Source organism: Parasteatoda tepidariorum, chromosome X2 (assembly GCF_043381705.1).
Source record: "Parasteatoda tepidariorum isolate YZ-2023 chromosome X2, CAS_Ptep_4.0, whole genome shotgun sequence".
NCBI lineage: Eukaryota > Metazoa > Arthropoda > Arachnida > Araneae > Theridiidae > Parasteatoda > Parasteatoda tepidariorum.
The window spans coordinates 30,260,574-30,282,391 of NC_092215.1; the positions used below are offsets into that span (position 1 = coordinate 30,260,574).

The 21,818-nt window shown below is 28.5% G+C and overlaps 1 protein-coding gene across 2 annotated transcripts in view; it reads left to right on the forward strand.

Annotated features, from left to right (window-relative positions):
* The window catches only part of LOC107440916 (fibroblast growth factor receptor-like 1), a 311,107-nt gene that overhangs the window by 14,606 nt on the left and 274,683 nt on the right, over window positions 1-21,818 (forward strand). The gene's annotated exons all lie outside the window — the stretch shown is intronic.

Sequence of the window (21,818 nt, forward strand, 5' to 3'; positions counted from 1 at the left end):
TCAAATATTCTCAGTGGTAGACGGATCATGGGTTAGAGTCCCTTTGCCGTCAGGCTAACTGTAGGAGGTTCTCGTGGTCTTCCTGTCCATGTAAAGCAAAGGCATGTTTGTTCCATTAAAAAGTCCTCCACGAAGGTAAATTTCTTCCAATATTGGATCCAGGAGTTCCCTTGTCTTCTGGATTGGGTTCAAAATTACAAACCAAAAAATTGGATCTGCTGTTAAATGACAGTTATAAATGAAAATACTATTTAACATTGAGACATTTGTCACTATCATTTAACCTTTTTTAAGGCACTTAAAATAAACAAAAATGTGGCTTGTCATTTTTTTGAAACAAGGTTATAAGTGTAATTTCATAATAGAAAAAAACCTGACATTTTCTAATGTAGTTACTGAATTGAACTACTGTTCTTAAAATATCCTAAGCTTCGACCTTAATATTAAAAGAACGTTTTTTTTAAATGAACGAAGATTAATTAAAACATAAACTAAAATTTATTTATTTTAAATATATTGAGCTTAGCATTACAAATCTGTTCATACGACCTTTCATTCCATACAGATATAAGTGACAATTCTGTCAACTGCTAACCCGTTTAATTAAATTTGAATAATTAAACGACCAAACCGTTTCGAAAGCTTAAAATTAAAACGTAATCTTTAATGCACATTCCTTATTAGAGAAAGCAAGGAATCAATAGTAAGTATATTATCATATTGCGACTTTGAATATTTCTCTAACTAAAATATTCATTTTGAACTTTTCTCAATTCAAGTCAAGTATTTTTCATACACAATACGCTAAAAAAAAGAAACAACGGATCACTTTTAATTATTTATGTACCTTATGATCTAATCTTCGCGTTCTCGGACTCAATCTTAAGTTGATTTCAAATATGCTAACAATTTTGAAAGAAAATTTCTAAAGATATGTTAGCAAAAGCAGCACTTCATCACACACTGTCTGCTAGCATATAAGAGCCTTTTTGTTGTCAGTGGCAATACCAAAAACTGACTATGCCCCTTAGCTACATTTAGCGCTTTTCCATTTTGACTTAATATTATTTCAAATCTCATTTTGCCTTTTTCTGGAATTTGCTTAAATGAGTTTCATTCTTTGATTAAACAAATATGCTAATTATTTTTCATTTTATTTATATGCTTATTATTTAAGGATATTCAGAGGATATTCTGAGTTACGAAATCAGACACGAAAATATTCTTTTTCGATGTTAAAAAAACCTTCTTTTCGTCTTACTTGGACTCCTGACCCCCAAAATATAGGGGGTAACCGCAATCTGGAAAATATGGTCCGTATAGTTTGGTCAGTAGATGATCAGACTGTAGTTCGGACCCCTTAATGTTAATTTTACTTTTTGCGTATCTCACCATGTCTCGGGGACTTTTTAAGCGAAATGAAAAATGCTTGAGCACAATTATAAAATTCATTTCACCAAAGATATTCAAAGAAATTTCACCAAATTTACCAAATTTTATCACAGATAATAAAACCATATTTAATTGTTAATTTTACCAAAATCATTACCAAGCTTTTCGGTCAAAACTACTGAGATGTTTGGTGTTCTCATAGAGCAAGAAATACTAATAATGAATAATATATTTACTTTATTTTTGTAGTTTTGACTATACTTTTTTCTCAGTGTAAGATTCCATAACATATTGTATCATTATATAAAATGATTCAATACAGCAGTTCCAAGCTTGCACGGAAGGTAGAGCCATTCATAAGGATTCAGAATTGCTTAGCAATCCAGGTCCAGAAATTTCATCGAAGGCCGCTTGGGGCTCTTATCTACAGTTGGTCTGTAACTCTTTAGCGAGTATTTGATCCGATATTTTTATTTATCTGAAGCATCCTTACTTTATGTTAATTTTTACTAATAATATTCGTCAAAATATTCAAACAGACTCAGATTTGGCTGTTATATCATGTAGTTCAATGACTATAACTTGCAGAGCACTCTGATTAATAAAACTCTCCCTTTTGACGATTCAGCAATCATTGAGTTGTATTTCGTTAATTATGAGAATCATTTCGTAATGAAATAACGTGATGTTTGACGAAACGCGAATTAAATATATGACGAAAATGTTTTCTCAACTAGGAAACTCATTGCTATTTCAGCACCTTAAATCTGCGAAAGTAATTTTTAACTTGACGAAACATGAAGTATTTCCCTACTTTTAACGCAATTATCTTCCTCGAAGAAGAGACAAGAGGGTAATTCGTCACTTTGACGAAAGCTTCGCTTGGAGCACATACTTCGTTAAGGGGAGATGGTAGGGCACATACCAATAATGCTAAAACTTACCTTTTTCGATTTATCTTTTCTCAGCATCTAAACAAGATATTGCTTCAGTTTCTTTTTTCACAGAATATTTATATAAACATGTTAGCACTGTGATCACTGTTAATAAATTTTTTTGGCAGAATTTATTTAAAAAAATTATGAACTGAGAACTTTTAATTTTTTAAAATGTTTTATCATTTTTAAGCAAAAATCTTTAATAACTATACCTGTTAACGCTAAAATATTATCACAACATACAACTGACATCATCTCAAATATCCCTAAAACATTTCTAAGTTATATCATAAGTAGTTTCTTATAAAAGATACGTTGAAATGGTCAGTTTTAGCATTATTGATACATGCCCTACCAACTATCCATTTTTTACGGTGAAACGATATTTATGGTAAAACAGCTAATTTTTATACATATTTCGATGTAATTTTCGTCGGTAATCTCTATAAAACATAAAATTCAGATAATTTCGATAAATAAAAATATTTGTTCTAATATTTAGGAATAGCTACTCTAGAGGGATAAAGCGCCCCTAACGGTCAGTGATAAAACTTCCGGTTATAGGTTGCTGGGCAACTGTTATTTCTTGTAGTGTACCCTACTTCTCTTCCAAGTTTGTACTCGTTGTGTTTAATTACCCAGCAAAAAACTGTATACTATTATACATTTTAGATAGTAGAATAACCAGAAATCTACGTAGTTTTTTTAGAGTATAATAAGATTAAATGCACATAAAAAATTCTTACAAAAATATTTTTCGATTAAATTCAAAGTAAACAAATTCAATGTAAGAAAGGTTTTTTTAGAGAGGAAACCGAAAAAGAAGCCGAAAGAAAATAAGTTGCAATTAATCTTATTCTTGAACAGCTAATTCTGAACTATCTATAACTATATAATTCTATATAAGAAGATTATATAATTCCGTTAGAATATAATAAGTCTAAATACACATAATAAATTCTTACAGAAATACTTTTTGATTAAATTCAAAGTAAACAAAATCAATGTAGGAAAGTTTTTGTCGAGAGAAAACAGAAAAGGAAACCGAAAGAAAATAAGTTGCAATTAATCTTATTATTAAACAGCTAATTCTGAACTAACTATTAACTATAAAATTCTATATAAGAAGATTATATAATTCCGTGAGAATATAATAAGGTTAAATACACATAAAAAATTCTGACAGAAATACTTTTTGATTGAAATCAAAGAAAACAAATTCAATGTGAGAAAGTTTTTTTTTAGAGAGGAAACAGAAAAAGAAACCGAAGGAAAATAAGTTGCAATTAATCTTACTCTTGAACAGCTAATTTTGAACTAACTATAACTATATAATTCTATATAAGAAGATTATATAATTCCATTAGAATATAATAAGGTTAAATACACATGAAGAAATTCTTATAGAAATACTTTTTGATTAAATTCAAAGTAAACAAAATCAATGTAAGAAAGTTTTTTTTGAGAGAATACAGAAAAAGAAACGGAAAGAAAATAAGTTGCAATTAATCTTTGCCTTGAAAAAGCATTCCACCCCCCCCCCATCCAGGAAATGTTGAAGAGTGAACTTTCGTGAAGAATTTCTGTTTTTTTTTAAATAATGTTTGCGGAGAAATTTTCTTTTCATGTTACTGTTAGTTTGTATGAATGCGTTTCTTCGAACTGAATCGATTGAAAAATAACTTTACGAATCAGATTCGTGGTAACTGGGGATACTATTTCTAAACACGTTCTTACATAAAGGGATTAAATATCACTCCATTACTGTTAATATTCGGTTTAAGCAAAAAAAAAAACGATACCCAGAACGCAACAAGGACACTCGTTTCTCTGGAGGAAAAAAAAAATAAAAACTAGTTATTTTTATCAATATTATTGAAATTCAAAAACATAAGCTATTTTTTTATATTTAAAATTGTAAGATATTGTATATAACAATATGGGAATTATAAATACTATAACAATATACTATAACATATATAAAGCATAAATAAAGATAATTTTAATTATTAAAAGATAAGCTAACAATGCACTTGAGTTGGCTATACTGTACTTAGTATTTCCATGCGCCTAATCCATGTAATGAAAAGCCTACTTAAAAATTAAGTCTAATAAGAAAAAAGAATAAAAATAAAATAAAAGTTAGAAAGACCACTATTGAGGTCGCTATTCATCTTTGAAAGGCAAATATAGTTCGTTCACCAGGAGTTGGCACTTGGCTCCGTCTTCATCACGTGGTATCGGATGATACTATTTCGCTAATTTGGGGAGAAGGATGCGAACAAGGCTGCTATTTGGCGATCGTATGACAAAAATATTTATTTTGCAATCTTCATGTGCATTTTATTTCATAAACGTGTTGATATTTCTCTCTTTTTTATTGAATAGTTTGTTCTTTTTGAGATATATGCTGGGGAAAAGTTATTAAATATAAATTAGCAAGAATAACGAAAGGTATAATAGCTGATGATAAAGCGAAGTAAGTAACTGAAAATGAATTCACTGTATGCGTTTGGCCATCACCTTCTACATCAGAAAGCCTCCACACGGTTTCTTATAAGTAGTATGCGCAGACTATTTAAAAAGTGAACATTTTGAGTGCATGAAACCAAATTCTATTTTAAAAGTGACTGAGAGGAATTTGTCATATATATTTGAGAATTGAATCTGTAGTGGTAGACAAGTAAATAAGACAAACTAATCATATTCAAAAATTAAACAAATTTTTAGACATATATTTGCTACCACTTTTTTTTTTACTAGATTTTCCATTAAAGGGCTCTTTCGTAAACTGGTTTGCCTTCATAGTGGTCTGATTGGACTACCTATAAAAAAATACCGTGTGGAGGCTTTGCGCGTATTAGAGGTTATCTTGATTTCAAGCGGGGAAATGTTTTTCCTCTTACTCCCCCGCGCTGAAATGAACTCTGCGTCCGAGGAGGTGGAGCCAAGTGCCAACTCCTGGTGAACGAACTATATCTTGAAGGCTTTTAAATTTGATTAGATATAATTTATATTATTTATAGGACATTATATGATTTGATATTTTTTTTAAACTTTGTTATGAATAATATCCCCATCGTGGTAGTTTCATAATAATAGAAATACATTTTATATTGTCCTTGTGCCCATATAATCAAGCAAAGAAAACTATCTTGCTTTATAATGGAATATTTTTAAAAATTAGCGAATATAGCCATACTTAACTTGAAAAATATATTATATTAATCAAATATTAAGCATCTCTTTTAGAGAGACGAAAACAGCTTCTGTGTATGTATCCATTTTACATAATAATTTTTGTAACTGGACTGAGGGGCCATTGGCCATCCAAAATCCCTCAGTCCTAACACCAAGAAGTTCGAATTTTCAGTGTATGCATAGTTACCGACGGACATTTGGGAGAGATCCCAAGTTTGGCGAGTTATCGATAGATAATATAGCCAAGAAAACAAAAACAATTATAATAAATTAATATTAAATTTTAAATAATCTGGCTCCAACTTAGTCATGAAAAAGACCGTTAGAATTTAATATAACCCTGTAACTGAAACATTTTTGTGGTTATCTAAATAAAGTAGCTAAATGAAAAACATAGTTGAAAATAGATATTGATATTCGATTAGTTGCGAGACTGAATTAATGAGTTATACACTTGTATTGAATTAAAAAAATAGCCGTTACGTTAATCGTTAAGAAGAGAATGAAATATTTTGATATTTATAAAATGTGATAAAAATTAAATAATTGGTTTAATTTAATCATAATAGTATGATTAAAACATTAAATTAATGAAATTTTAAAAGCTATAAAATGTGTTATGTCTATAAAGGCTTCACAATACTTTTTTGTGTTTACCATACTGTTGTATTGCTAGATATAACCTGGAATTTCTACAAAAGATTGAAAACTAACTACCACCAATAGAAATTCAGTTTTAATATCTGCGCTACATTTCGTATTTCCAAATTAAAAAATAGTCCCGTAGTCGACTGATTGTTAAGACACGATTCCCAACAGATTACCGAAGTCAAGTATCACTGGCTGCGGTCAGTGTGCGGGTGGGTGACCACTTGGATTAGTCTGCCTAGGGACCGAGGGTGTGGTATTGGTCCTCGTTAAACTGTTGTACCGTAAAGTGCTCAAATTCGCGTGCAGGTCGTCGTTCTACCGAAACGGGGTTGCCATCCCCTCTGCAGAGGATCATAATTGTGATGTCATGTCTTCGGATCATCCTCAGGGATGTTTCCCAGACCGTCGCCAATAGCCCATTGTGCAACTCTAGTGCGACGTAAATGAACTTCAACAACAACAACCAAATTAAAATAGATATTTTTCATTATACGTTACTTATTAGTTCAATTTATAAATCAAAAGCAACAATTAATTTATAAACTTTCAAGTTCAATAAATGACGAGAACTAATAACGACTTTTATTAAAAAAGTAATTTATTTTCCATTGTTAACTTATATCTCAGATTTAAATCGATTCACGAAGTATCTCTAGCAAAACAGAGAAAAACTTATAATTGACAATTAGAAAAAATTATGCCCAACTAAATTGCTCAGAAACTTGATTTAATTGAGCGGATAAAAAGACTTGCTTTGGAAACAATGCGCTGAAAAATGGGGACATTTCTGAACTCCTTTTCAAACATTTCTACTAAACTTCTTTTCAAACATTTCTAAACTTATTTCTAAACATTTCTAAACTTATTTCCAAACTTATTTCTAAACATTTCTAAACGTATTTCTAAACATTTCTAAACTTATTTCCAAACTTATTTCTTAACATTTCTAAACTTATTTCTAAACATTTCTAAATTTTTCTTGTTAATCAACATTATAACAGTTCTACACTAGGCCTAACTTGAAGCGAATTTCTAATTAAAGAAACTCTGTTTTACAGACATAGTTTGTTTTAATGCTCTTTTTTTTTTATTAATAGACAAACTATCAATTCAAATTAGAACTCAAACGCCACAGCTACAATTTATATTTCTAAATTTAATTTTTATTTATTATAAGTCAATTATCAATGCAAAATCCGTAATCAAAAAGCAACAATTAATTTCGAAATTCTAAAAATTACGAGAGTTTTTAACGGCTCTTGAAAGAAAGGAAAGTTATTTATTATTATTAATTTCCAAACAGGATTTAAATAGTTTCGCATAGTAATTCCAACAAAACAAAATGAAAAATGTATCATTGAAAATCAGAAAAAATAAGCAAAAATTGCTTACAAAAATCTAATTCTTTTGCGGACAGTAAAATCACTGAATTTTGAAACAATGGACAAAAAAATAATTGTTTTCATTTTTAATTTTATTTCTCTATTCATAAAACATAATAAAGAAATTCTTTACCATTTTCTGACTAAAACAAACTTTAAACTAGAGAAAAGCTGCATCATATATTTAGTTGACTTTTATGTACACTGTAAAAAATAAAATTCCAGATCAAATTACGGTAAAAAGTACCGGCACTCAGGGTGCCGATACTTTTTTCCGTGAAATTCATTTTTACCAGAGTATGTTACGGAACAAAAAATCTGATGTACCGTAATTTTTAGTAATAGTTCCCGAAAATCACTGAATCACTGTAATTAAATAAATATTACTGTAAAAACTGGGACATAATATTTTACGGATGTTGCACCCAGAGTTTCTGAATTTATACCGCAATTTGATCGGGAATTTTTGACAGTGTAGAAAATTTCTTACCAGCTGACTAACTATCAATTCCAATTAAAACTATAAAACAACTGCTACAATTTGTGTTTCAAAATTAAAATTATTATTTTTTAATTATAAGTAAATTATCAATACAAGCTCGCGATGAAAAACAACAATTAATTTCGAAACTTTCAAATTCAAAAACTGACGAGATTTTTTAATGAGTCCGCATAAAAAAAAGGGGGAAATCATTTTCCATTACTACTTTCCAAACAGAATTTAAATCGTTTCACATAGTAATTCCAATAAAACAAAGAAGAACTTATAACTGACAATCAGAAAAAGTACACAAAACTAAATTGTACAAAAACTCGAATTACTTTGGCGAACAATAAAATCACTAGCTTAGGAAACAATGCGCCAAAAAAGGGACATTTTTTTCAATTCTTTTTTTTTCTCTTACTAATCAACATTACTAAGGAGTTCTACACCAGTCTCAACTTAAAAGAAAACTTCTAATTAGAAAAACGCTTTTAATCCAGAAATAAAATCAAGATGAAAGAATTTCATTCCATTCCTTAATCTGAAACAAGCTCTCCTTTTTTTTTAATCTTGTGGGGACATTTTTCTAATCGCCCTTCACCGCAGAGAGGGGCAATTAAGCTTAATTAGATTGGAAAGCCTGTCGCCAAGGGGTAATTTTGTTGGCTGACCCATAGAATCTCTGAGTTTCCCTAGCCTATAGGTCTTTGAAGCGATCTATACTCGATTTGCAATTAAATTTGCTTGCAGGGTTTTTCTTTTTACTTTGGCGTTGTGTTGAGCGCAATTTTTACCTTGGCGATTTTATTAAGAGCGTGGTCGTAGTTTTGTTGTTCCTTGAAACAGGAAATTAAACAACTAAAAATTATCTCTTTCCCTCAAACGAGGTTTTTTATTTCTTCTTTGGCAGCTTCGTTGGAATAGATTTTGTCGCTTGCAAAAAGAAGATTGGCTTTGAAGTGAAAAGATTGCTATTGATCGCTTTTATTTTTATTTTCTGTTTGGGTAATTTGTAATATATATTTTTCATTTGTTAACTTCAGTTGCTTGTTTTGGAAATAGGTGTTTAGAATAATCTAGCTTAATGAAGTAAGTCACTGTGAATTTAAATAAATGCAATTTTAAATGTTGTTGGTTTTATCAGGATGCGGGAATACTTTTATAAAATTATTTCATAACATTTCAGATTTTAACTATAAGAAAGAATATTAATTGTGATTCATCTATAAATATTTTTGCGATATTTTTTGGTAAATATTATATAAAGTGACTTAGTATTTTATTTTATGTTATTATTAAATATGATTAAATATTATTGTTTTATTTCTGAAGATGGATTTGTTTTGGAAATAAAGCAAAAAAGAGTAACATTAAAAATTTAAATATTTACATTTTTAAGCGTCTTGATCTTTTTAGTGTTAAATATAATAAAAGTATTTTATAAAACACTTTTATAAAATACTTTTATTATATTTAACACTAGATTGCAGAAGGAAGTCATTTTGACTGCTTTTTAATTTCAATTAGAAAAACAATGATGCATAAAGTCACACAATTTCTTAGAATTTTGTGACTTTATGTTCAACATATAATTTTTTTATTGTTAATATTTACTAATGACTTGTTATATATCTGTAAATAATATAAAAAAAATATTAAAAAATAATTTTAAACAAATTTCTTTACACATTTGTTATTCTTTCACATTATTAAGATTAATATGTTATTCAGAGTACCAGTAACGTAGATTTTCACGAATTTTATGTCTTGAATATTTGCTATAACCGATTTTATTCCGTTTGCGATTACGATGCGATATTAAGTATTATAAATTGGGTTTGATGACGATTTTATGTAAAAAATTTTCACACTCTTTTTGTAATTTTTTATATTTTTAGCTTTTGAAATTCAGTGCTCCCTTTTAGATATTATTATAATTGAAATATTATAATAATCGATTATTATTATTGATGTTTTAATTTAGTTTTTATTCATTTGAGAAACTAAAACAAATGGCCCAGCTTTAATATGCTGGGTGATTTAGTACAGCTGTTATAAACTAGGGGAGGAGGAAAGACGAATCATAAGGATTGAAAATTGCATATCAACATATAGCCATAACTGTCTCAAACGCCGCTAGGGGTGCTTTTTAATTATGAGCTGGCTTTTCATACATATAAGTTAATTATACGTTTTTAAGTAATAACTGTCAAAAGTTGCTATTAAAAATGCGCGGAATTAATTAATACCTTCCAATGAGGCGATCTGGGCTCGAATCCCAGTCGGTACAAATCCCGCATCCGGCTTGCACCGACCACAGAGTTGACGTAAAATATCCTCAGTGGTAAACGGATCATGGGCTTGAGTCCCTTTGCCGTCAGGCTAACCGTGGGAGGTACTCGTGGTCTTCCTCTCCATGTAACGCATATGTGGGTTAGCTCCATCAAAAAGTCCTCCACAAAGGCAAATTTCTCCCAATACTCAATCCAGGAATTCACTTGTCTTCTGGACTGGGTTCAAAATTACAAGGCTACAGAGTTGAACATTAGCAGTCGTAAACAAAACATTTAAGACTTACACACATTTAAGACCTGCAACATTTAACACAGGGAAATCGACACAAGTGCCCACCATTAAAATATATATATATATATATATATACATAATGTAATCTACGCTCCCNAATTTTAAAAATATATATATATATTTAAAAAATATTTTAGATATTTATTATGTTTTACAATATCTTCGAAATATAAGATATTGTAAAACATAATAAAATCTTTTTTTTACAGAAGTGATTTTAGCATAAATAATAAAGTTTAATAAACAAAGCATGTACTGCAATAAATAAAAAGATGATGCTAGAGGGAAAAAAATGTTCTAGACACGTTAAATTCATATTACTGCTTAACGTCCCTATTAAGGCATTAATATACAACTTAATTTTAAATCTCGAAGAACTATTTTACGATTTGAATTATTTTATTGATTTTTTTACTTGATTATTTTACTGATTTTTTTTAAGCATTTCTTCTATATTTTATTAATGACAGCCCATAGCGATCGGGAGAGTTTATAAAGAGTTTTAATTTGTTTTTACGTCCAAGTGCATAGTTTTTTTCCTCTTTTGAGAAATTTTAATAAATTTTATTACAGATGTCGGAATTTTTCTAATAAAACCATAAATTTTTAATAGCGTCTAGAATTTATTTAAAACTTTTATTGATCTTTTAAGCACGTTATAACATGTTTAAATTAATTATGCGTCATGGTGGACAAAAATATTATAGTTCTAATTTATTACCCTATTAATACATTATTTTTTCTACCAGAAAGAAAAATATTTTCTAATCTGCGTTAATTCCATACTAGTTATAGGAAAAGTAAAAATATTTAGGTCAGGTTTCGTTTAATATTTTTTGAGTTAATTTTTCATTTATATAATTATATTAAACTTTATTAAAATCTATGAATTGAGTTAAAATTTTAATTAATTAATTTTTAAATTTTAAATAATTAATTTTTAAATTTTAAATAATTAATTTTTAAATTTTAAATAATTTTTAATTAATTAATTTTAAATAATTTTTAATTAATTAATTTTAAAACTTTAATTAATTAATTCCAAAATTTTAATTAATTTCAAAGTTTCAATTAATAAATTTTTAAATTTTAATTATGTGAAATTTTAATTAAGTAAACTTTATTTTTTTACTAAGAACTGTATACTGTAGTAGGATTTTCGTATTGCAGTTGAAATAAAGTGATTTTTTTTCTTAAAACAAATTTCTTGTCATACATAAAGTTACTATCTCTGCTACTTTTAATTAAACTATTATTTAATTCTCTTATGAGAGGGTAGTAATTATAACTGCACTTATTATTACTTTTTTTGAAGTTAATTAGTTATCAGATAAGAGATAATTTAAGCTATATAAATGTATAATGACTCTTGAGAAATATTAAAGCACGAAAACAGCCCCTAAAACAGTATTAAACATAAAACACAGACTTCTAAAGAAATACAGTAATTTACTTTGAAGTTAAAAATGAAATGAGTTTTAACTCCTATTTAATTTGCTTTTTTTCATGTAGAAGCATGAATTTAATTTGTTTCCTCCTTCAGATAAAGATAAAAGAATTTTAAAAAAAAGATTCAATTTTAAATTAAAACTTTTTACATTCGTTATCAAATTTTTACTTCTTTACACTTTGTTAATTCTTCGTTTCAATTATTGATATCTTTGGACAGTTTACACTTGATAAGTTAAAAGACACAACTTACCATCTGAATCCAATTCATAATTTACTTTTTTAATATTATCCACTCCTTTTAATAAGTTCTATCTGAAATTCAATATTTTTTAGAATTTACTGGAACTTGATTTTATTAAATATGCTTTCTCTTTCTAAAGATTTATTAAAATCACATTTGTTAATAGAAATAAACATGCAAAAAAGCAAACAAATAAAAAATTAAAAAAAAAAAAAAAACATAATCCTCATTTAATTAAACAAAAGTTCGATCTCCAGTTTATAAAATAAAAATCTCAGAAATGAAACTTTCTTATGACGATTTACGATTTCGTAAGCTGCGCTTCGTTAATTTTTCAGAATCATTTCATCACGTGATCTGTAACAAAACGCGAACTCTCAAATAAATGACGAAAATGTTTCTTCAACGCGAACCTCATCGCAATGCACTGTGGGAGTTCGTTTTCTAGAATGACAGAAGTAGAAGGGAGATTAGACGATTAAAAGTAAAATGACGAAACAGGCCTACTGGCTGTATGTTGGTCAAGGAGTTGGCCTTCTACCAAGACGATCTCGGGTTTGAATCCCGCTTAGGGCCTGTGTGTAATTTTGTCTCTGTTCTATCTGTCCTTGTGTTGTTGGGCGACTTTGATTCATCTATATTGTTCCCACGATAAAGTGATTATTAGAAACGTTAACTACATTAAGAGCTACAAAGCTTAATTTTTTAAAAAAAAATTTGGAAAAAAATAAAATGACGAAATATTTCTATAATTTCGATGAAATTCGTTTCCTTCAAGAAGTGACGATAGTTGTTTCGTCATTCCAGCGAAACTTTTGCTTGGAGCATATACCAGGAAACGGTTTCGTCAAAAACGAAGAAAATTTCTTGGTTAATGAGCATCCATTTTTGCAGTGTATAATTCATCCTCGGAGGGTATGCTTTCACTTTGTTAACACAAGAGCTCCACTGTGATACTTCTTCATATTTTGTTTATTTTCGTCAAAATTAGTTCATAACACTGCTTGATTAGCTTAAGTAGAATACGTGATTTCACTGACGTTTATCTAGTATAATCAAATCTGGTTTTTATGCCGTTAAACTCGTTACCAAATTCAAGCGGACAAGTCTAAGTCATCTAAGGGATAATTACTTTTTATTTTGTTTTTATTTTCTATTTTTTTCAGACTTAGTTAATAGCATAATAGAATGCATTACATTCAGTTTGCAATAACATTTGTGCTTGGAGCAGTTTATTGAAATTAAATTCTTCATTTAACCATCTGGTGTTCGGTGGCTTTACTGAGCAACTTTTTCAAGTTTTAGTCAGACTTAATTTATAGAAACGTTTTATTTCTACGCATACTATTTTATCTTATTTTGTTTTATCATCGTCGTTAAACAGCCAACCCAGTTTTTAACTTGACGACTACACCTGTTCAATTCCGTAGCCTTGTAATTTTGAACCCAATCCAGAATACAAGGAAACTCCAAGATCATGTTTTGGGAGAAATTTGCTTTCGTGGAAGGCGTTATGATGGAACTAACTTGCATTTGCGCTATACGAAGAGGAAAATCACGTAAGTCTCCCACGGTTAGCCTGACGACATGGGGACTCTATCTCTTGACCCGTCCACCACTGAGGGTATTATACGCTAGCACCATTGTCGGCGCGAGGTGGGAGCGGAATTCTTATCGGTCCTAATCGCTGGGATTCGAACATACGTTTCCTCATTGGGAGGCAAGTGCTCTATCCACTGAGCCACTATGGATCTATTTCTATCTCAACCGCATTCATGAATGCCAATTCAATATATATATATATTTATATATANTATATATATTATCTTCACAAGAATGTAATAACTTATGCATTTAAAATGAATCTAAATCTTTAAGTGAATCATATGTTTTTTCAGAAGAGATCACATTCTAAGCCATAGCTGGAACCTAAAAAGGCTTATTATAATTTAGAATTTGTAAGTTTAACGAGAACTATTTCAAACCCTCATTATATTTGTCATTTTAATAGTTATAGAGAAGATTAAGATTTACACTACGTTAGTTTAACTAAATAAATTAGAGAAACGCGTTAAATTATACAATGTTCATGATTAGAAGCTTATAAGGATATGTTGCACTGGCATATATTATCCTGCTTCATTTGTCTTATTTAATGACGACAATTTGAACTGAGAATCTTGAAACCGTAAAAGTATCTCAGATAAAATTAGTGGAATCAAAACTATTAATATTATTTGGGAAAAAGAGCCGATAGTGAAATAAAGGACACGAAATAAATTGTCCATATCATTGAAAAAATAAAATAATAAAATTATTATGTTTAAGGTAGGTAGGTAATTTATTTACGTCACACTAGAACTGCACAGTGAGCTATTGGCAACAGTCTGGAAAGCATCCCTGAGAATGATTCGAAGACATGCCATCCCAATTAGCCACTTCCTTAATTTAGACAAAGATCTGAAGAGGAAGGAAATTTTCTCCAGATCCCTGTACCCATGGTACTGCTCGGCTACCGACCACAGGGGACTGCAATTCCTCTAATTTTAAGAGCACATTAGCACATTTATTCCGTGAAACTTAGTGGAGTTAAGGATCGAACCACGACCTCTCCGACTGGAGGCTAACATCTCGGCTACCACGACCCCATTGTGTTTCAGACGGAATATTTTTTAATTGCTTTTATTGGAAACACCTATAATCACTTAATTTAAAGTTTTGTCATTAAATATTCCAATGATGTTGTATCACTTCTTATACTAAATGTCTCAAAAATGTAGAAGTAAATTTTCAGGGAAGTCGAGAGAACAGAGGGGCTTGGTGTAGGAACAAGGCAGATCCTTAAAATAGCAATACGTTAACATAGTTTTAACCCACACTGTTCACCCCACAGGAAAAGTTTGATTTAATATTTCTGACCGGTTCTTGCTCATATGTTGTTGTTTTTTCTACTGACACTTGGACAAATCAAGCTCGTAATTTTATGAGCATGTATATCGTTCTCGGTGGGACTTAACTTAGTCGACGAATGAGCCAAGGCCCCTACAAGCCTTGGCTCATTCCTTGTCAGATCATTCATTCCTCTACCAATCCTGTTCACTCATTTATTCCTCCAAAATAAAATTAAACTGAACCATTTTTATAATCAAATTAATCAGTTTTCAATTCAACCAAAAACATTTTTAAATCCAGTTAAACCATTCGTAATTCAAATTCAATTATATTAAAAAAAATTAACTTCACAACTTAAACTTATTCAGTAATTATAATTTAATAGGTGTTAATTTTAAAAACGGGACGTAAAAATCAACTTTATTTTTTTTAAAAAAAAAAACTCTCTTTGTTTGTTAAAAAGAAAACATGTGTAATTTAATTTAATAATAATTTGATTTTGAGTACAAATCCTGTCTACTCAAAAAAAAAAAAAAAAAAAAAAAAAAAAAAAAAAAAAAAAAAAAAAAAAAAAAGAAAAAAGAAATAAATAAAAAAAAAATCGAGAAAAAGAAAGAATTTCTCTGGGTACAGAATTTGATTTTGAGTACAAATCCTGTCTACTCAAATAAATAAATAAATAAATAAATAAAAAACATCGAAAAAGAGAAAGAATTTCTCTAAGAATGTTCGAAATCACGTAAATGCATTCAGTAATTATAATTTAATCGGTGCTGATTTTAAAAACGGGACTTAAAAACTAACTTGATTAAAGAAAAAAAACTAACTTTAAAAAAAAAAAACACGTGTAATTTAATTTAATAATAATTTGATTTGGAGTACAAATCCTGTTCACTCAAAAAAATTAAAAATAAAAAAGAAAGAATTTCTCTAAGAATGTTCGAAATCACATAAATACAAATTTCTTTTAGAAAATTGCAATGTAGCTAGACTCCCAAATCCTTTCATTCCTCGGAAAAAAATGAGCTCATAACTAAAATACGTGATAAAAATTCTTTTAAAGAACAAAATTATTGAACATTTTAAAAGGGGAATGTAGTCCCACCTACGTGAGTACTTTTCTTTAAAATTAGCCACGAAAATGTAAAATAAATGTCTACCTTCAGCTACTTACAATGACCTGTGTCTTTTATCAACGTTCTTGCAGAATAGATGCGAAGCCTAATCCTCAACGGTGAGATTTATAGACCTAAGGCAAATCCTAGTCGGATAAGCAGCACGAACTTATAGACAGGGATGATCCGTTGGGGGTTGAAAGGGGGTTAAAGTGGGGGTGTTCTTGCAGAAATCCGGAAGTCGAGGCGGGATCGCTGGTCACTGGTTGAGCTCAAGCCTCTACCGCTCATAATTCAACTCTTCATCGCATGCTATGTATCCCAAGAAGCTGCGGCTATTTCTTTTGAATAGTTTTTACAGGAATCTTGTATATCAGAATACTTTTTTTTCGATTATTTTTTTCGATTTGAAAGTGTTTTTAAGTGATGAAATTTATGGATAATTTGAATTTGCATAAATGTGCATATTTTAATATGCATTTTTGTTTCAAGCCTTAATATTTATCATATTAAAATATTTTACTCGTTGCTTTATTTTACTTTATTGCTTGCTAGTTAAGAGTTACGTCACTAAGCGAAAATTTCTAATCCATAAAGAGTGATTGAAAAAAAGCTTATCATAAGGATGATATAATATAAAATAATAAGACAATAAAAATGCAATAAAATATATATAAGATAAAATATATATGAGATAAAATATATATAAGATAAAATATATATAAGATAAAATATAAATAAGATAAAATATAAATACGATAAAATATTAACATGATAAAATATTAATACTATTAAATATTAATATGATAAAATATTAATATCATAAAATATTAATACTATAAAACATTAAAATGATAAAATATAAATAAGATGAAATATAAAAAAGATAAAATATAAATAAGATGAAGTATAAATAATATAAAATATAAATTCGATGAAATATAAATTAGATGAAATATAAATTAGATGAAATATAAATTAGATAAAATATAAATTAGGTAAAATTTAAATAATATAAATTTTAAGTAGTATAAAATATAAATAAGATGAAATACAAATAAGATAAAATATATTACAAACAATAAAATATATTACAAACAATAAAATATATTACAAACAATAAAATATATATTTATTATTTTATAATAGGTTTATAACGTGAATAGATAGATAGGTAGGCACTTTATTTACGTCGCACTAGAGCTGCACAGTGAGCTATTAGTGACGGTTTGGGAAACAGACCTGTGGATGATCCGAAGACATCGCAATTTTGATCCTCTGCAGAGGGGATCTCATTTGTGAGGCCACTTTCTCAACTTATACATAGATCTGAAGGGGAAGGAAATTTTCTCCAGATCTCTGTGCCCATTAACAGTAAAATATATATTTGTTATTTATTAACATTTTTTAAGGCGAATATCTCCAAGACTTTCGATTCCACAGATTCAAGCACCTATATCGCATGTACTCGGTAGGTCTTACCGGAGTCGATGATCGAACCCCGGCCCTCCGGAACGGAGTCCGATTCTTTATCGACTGGGCTACCACTGCCCTAAACGCGAGTAGACGAAATTTTGACATAACTCTGCATCAAAATTATAAATCGCTAATTTTAATTATGTAGCATAATGAATAACATATGTAGAATAGTCTAGTTTTAGAGAGTGTCAGTTTTAACATAAAATCAATTCTTCACAGAAAGTTTATGTTCTGATAAATATGGGTTTTGCAACCTTGTTGTACCCTTATGATTTTACTTCTTTCTTCTTCTTTTATATTATTAATTAAACACTATTGTTAACCTTCATGCATGAAATTATTCTAAAACTTAATAAAAGTTAAAATAGTGTTGGCTTTTTCGTGTACTAATGATAAATAATTAAATTCTGTATTGGCGGATTATTATATATAAAACGATAATACAAACTCGAAGAAAAAATGAGCTATGAAAATAAAATTGCTTTATTATTATTCTCTGCACAATCCAAAGTCTCGCTGCATAAGTTTGTTATAATAATTTTCGTATTATATTAAATTCAAATTCATAAATATTGCATGATATTTTAACGTACATGATCAAAGCAAGTGCTTACTTTACACTTAAAAAGATTAAAATTGGACATATAATGGCTGATATAACGGCCAGCCACATTTTCAAATTATTTAGCACTGAATTTTGGGTGAAAACACTATGCACGATAAACACTTTGTTCGAAATATTATGTTCCTGTGTATTGTGATCTTATTTGATGGTAATTTCATAAGTCTGTGAAGTATTTATCTGGAAAAAGTACTAATGTAGAGTTTGTTTTTGAAATATTACCTTTAGAAAATGCTTGGTCTATCACTATGCTTCTCCTAACTCTTATAAATTATAGAAAAAAATCGTTTTAAATTTTAAAACCATATTGTCACTTTAGGTTTTCTTATAACCAACACTAAAAAAAACAGGGTCAGAACTACCAGTTAATTAAATTACAATGCTACTTTATTTACTGTATTAATACTACTAAATTTACTATATTTCTTATTCTATGGGAACACCATAAAACAAGATAATTTTTATCGAATTTTATCGAAGCCCGTAGGTAATGATTTTAGAAAATTTAACAAATTTACAATAAAATTTGGTTCTTATAATGTATGATAAAATTTAGTAAATGTTTCAAAATTTGGTATTTAACATCTTATCTTAGATCATAGCTTAAAAACCATTTTAAAAATTAAAATTTCTGATAAATTGTTACAATATGAATGGAAAAATTACAAAGTTTAAGATTTAAATAACGAATTTTTGTAGGTTTTATTACCTGAATTATGATTTTTTTTTACCAGAAATGTCATCACCCTACGGTAATTTTACCAGCATTTTATTCGCCGTGTTTTAACATCGATTAAGTGAATAAAGCAGATATTATTAAGATTTAAGAATTTATAATTTATGCTATGCTGACAAACATGAATAGTAAATCCTTCATACACAAAAATCCAATTAATTAACTTTAACATTAGCATAAATTTTCATTAAATTTTTGCAACATTAAAGTTAGAACAACTTTTCCGACGTCATTTTTATTGACTTAATTTTCATTATAATTCATATTCATGTTGTTTTGACAGTTTGGCAGTGCTAAAAATTTACGAGATTCGCAATTACAGTATAATTTTATTTACGTAGTGTGATTCTGTTTTTGTCAAGGCGATAAATCTAGATGTTTTATTTCCATCTACTCTTAATTATTGCCTTTAGCTTACTACGTAACCTGTTCCGTAGCTTAGTTAATTATGTATCAGTCAAATCTAAGATGAATGAAATTTGATGAGATTCATTAAATAATTATTGGTAATTAATCATGAGTTGTTTATTTATGACATGTCATACAGTTGATTTATTATGCTTTATTCACATCAATTTTATTTACATATTTTGCATAATTATAGCGATCTTTACTTATACATTCCGTTAGCAGTAAGGTTCGCATTAGTTTCCGAAACAAGCTTGTTTATATATAATTTCAAAACTTAAAAAAATATCTGAGTCTTTCTTTCAGTAAATTCTGAAAATTTTTCTTAGGAATAAACTATTTTCTGATTTCATTCAAATTTTTTAATTTGTATTTTAGAAAAATCTAGATAAATTAAAATATAAGTAAATAAATTTGTAAATATTTCGAAAAGGGTTTTGCGAAACAATAAAAAGTGACTGTTTTGTTTTAATAAATGCTGATCATGTATTTGATGCTTGTTTACAATTTTTTATTAAACCATGGTGGAGACACTGGAAGCCCTAAGAATCCTGAACGATCCTAGGATCGAGTTCTATTATCTTTCGAGAAAATCAAAACTTAAACATTTATTTAAAAAGTCATCCTGAACTTGATTTAGCAATTTTGTTATCTAGTAGGTGATATTGAATGTTACAAAGTTGAGCATTTACAGTTATACGTGAAACGTATGCATTTGCTAAAGCTTAATGCATGGCACTTTTTAATTTCATTACATTGAGTACGAATTGCTTTTGTTACTCGCTATTTTTGTTACGCTTACCTGCATACGCGTTATCACCTCTTTTGCAATTAAATTCTTCATTGATCTAGTTAGTGGTAAATTTCCTATTACTTCCCTGTATGTTCACTATGTTTATTAATAGTAAAAATTGCCTTACGTGTAATTATAGTAAAGTTAGATACTATCCTTGAAATTGAATAAAGTAATAAACATAAATAGTGCATAATATAAAAATGTAAAATATGTATTTATTTACTATAGATTTATTGTAGATATATCCGCATATATTGTCCCTTAGGATCACTATTTATTCTTGCTTCTCTATTTAGTAACGGAAAAAATATTTCATGGTATTTGTGATTACAATGAAGTTGAATACTGTACTTGAGAATAACTGTTAGAATGCAATAAAAGTCTTATTTTCAAGCATAAAATATATTTATTTATCATTCAGTATACTCATATATTCGTTAAATTGTTATATATCTTTGCTTAGTTACCGTAAAAAGTACCTCATTTTACATGCAATTACACTAAAGTTGAATACTGTATTTAATAATAGAATTTAAAATTTATTAAAAGCTATATTTTTTAAAAAGGAAATATATTTTTAAATTAGTATCCTCACATATTATTCTTTTGGATCTCTATATATTCTTGTTTCTTTATTTAATAGCGGAAAAAATTACCTTATGGTATAAGTAATTGCAATAAAGTTGAATACTATCCTTGTCGTTATTATGTAATAAAATCTTTATTATTATGAGTAAAATATACTTGATTATTATAGTTATGTTTCTTTAGATTGCTATATATTTAGCTATATGTTTTTATGCTTAGTAAGGTCAAATATTACTTCATGTTGCATAAAATTACACCAAAGCTGAATAATGTATTTGATAATAGCATTTAGAATTTATTAAAAACTACATTTTTATGAATGAAATATATTTATCATTTAATATCCTCATGTCGCTACACATTCTTGCTTCTATATTTAATAAGAGTAAAATATTATTCATGATTTGATAATTCAAGCTGGCTACTGTTTTCAATAATGGGTTTTAAAATAGAATGAAAACTTTATTTTTATGAATGAAATTTATTTTCATGAGTGTAATATATTTATTTTTCGTTCAATATCTTCGTACATTCCTTTTCCTTTGTTGCTGGAAAAAACACCCAATCATTCTACCTTACATAAAAAATGCATATGTTTCATGTTAAAAAATGCATATATAAGTGTTCTTCAGTTTTTAGAAAAGGAAAAACATTAAACAACCCTGCATCGAACAAAAAAAAGTGCACTCTTGTGGATTTAAGTACTACACCTCTTAAACTGCCGACACGTTTGATGTATCGTTATTGCTCCGTCTAGTATCATTGCAAGGGGCCTCCCTTTTTTCATATTTTATGCTCCGTATGAGAGCGAAGTTTATAAATAAACTGTTAACCAATACAAGCAGTTGCTGAAGT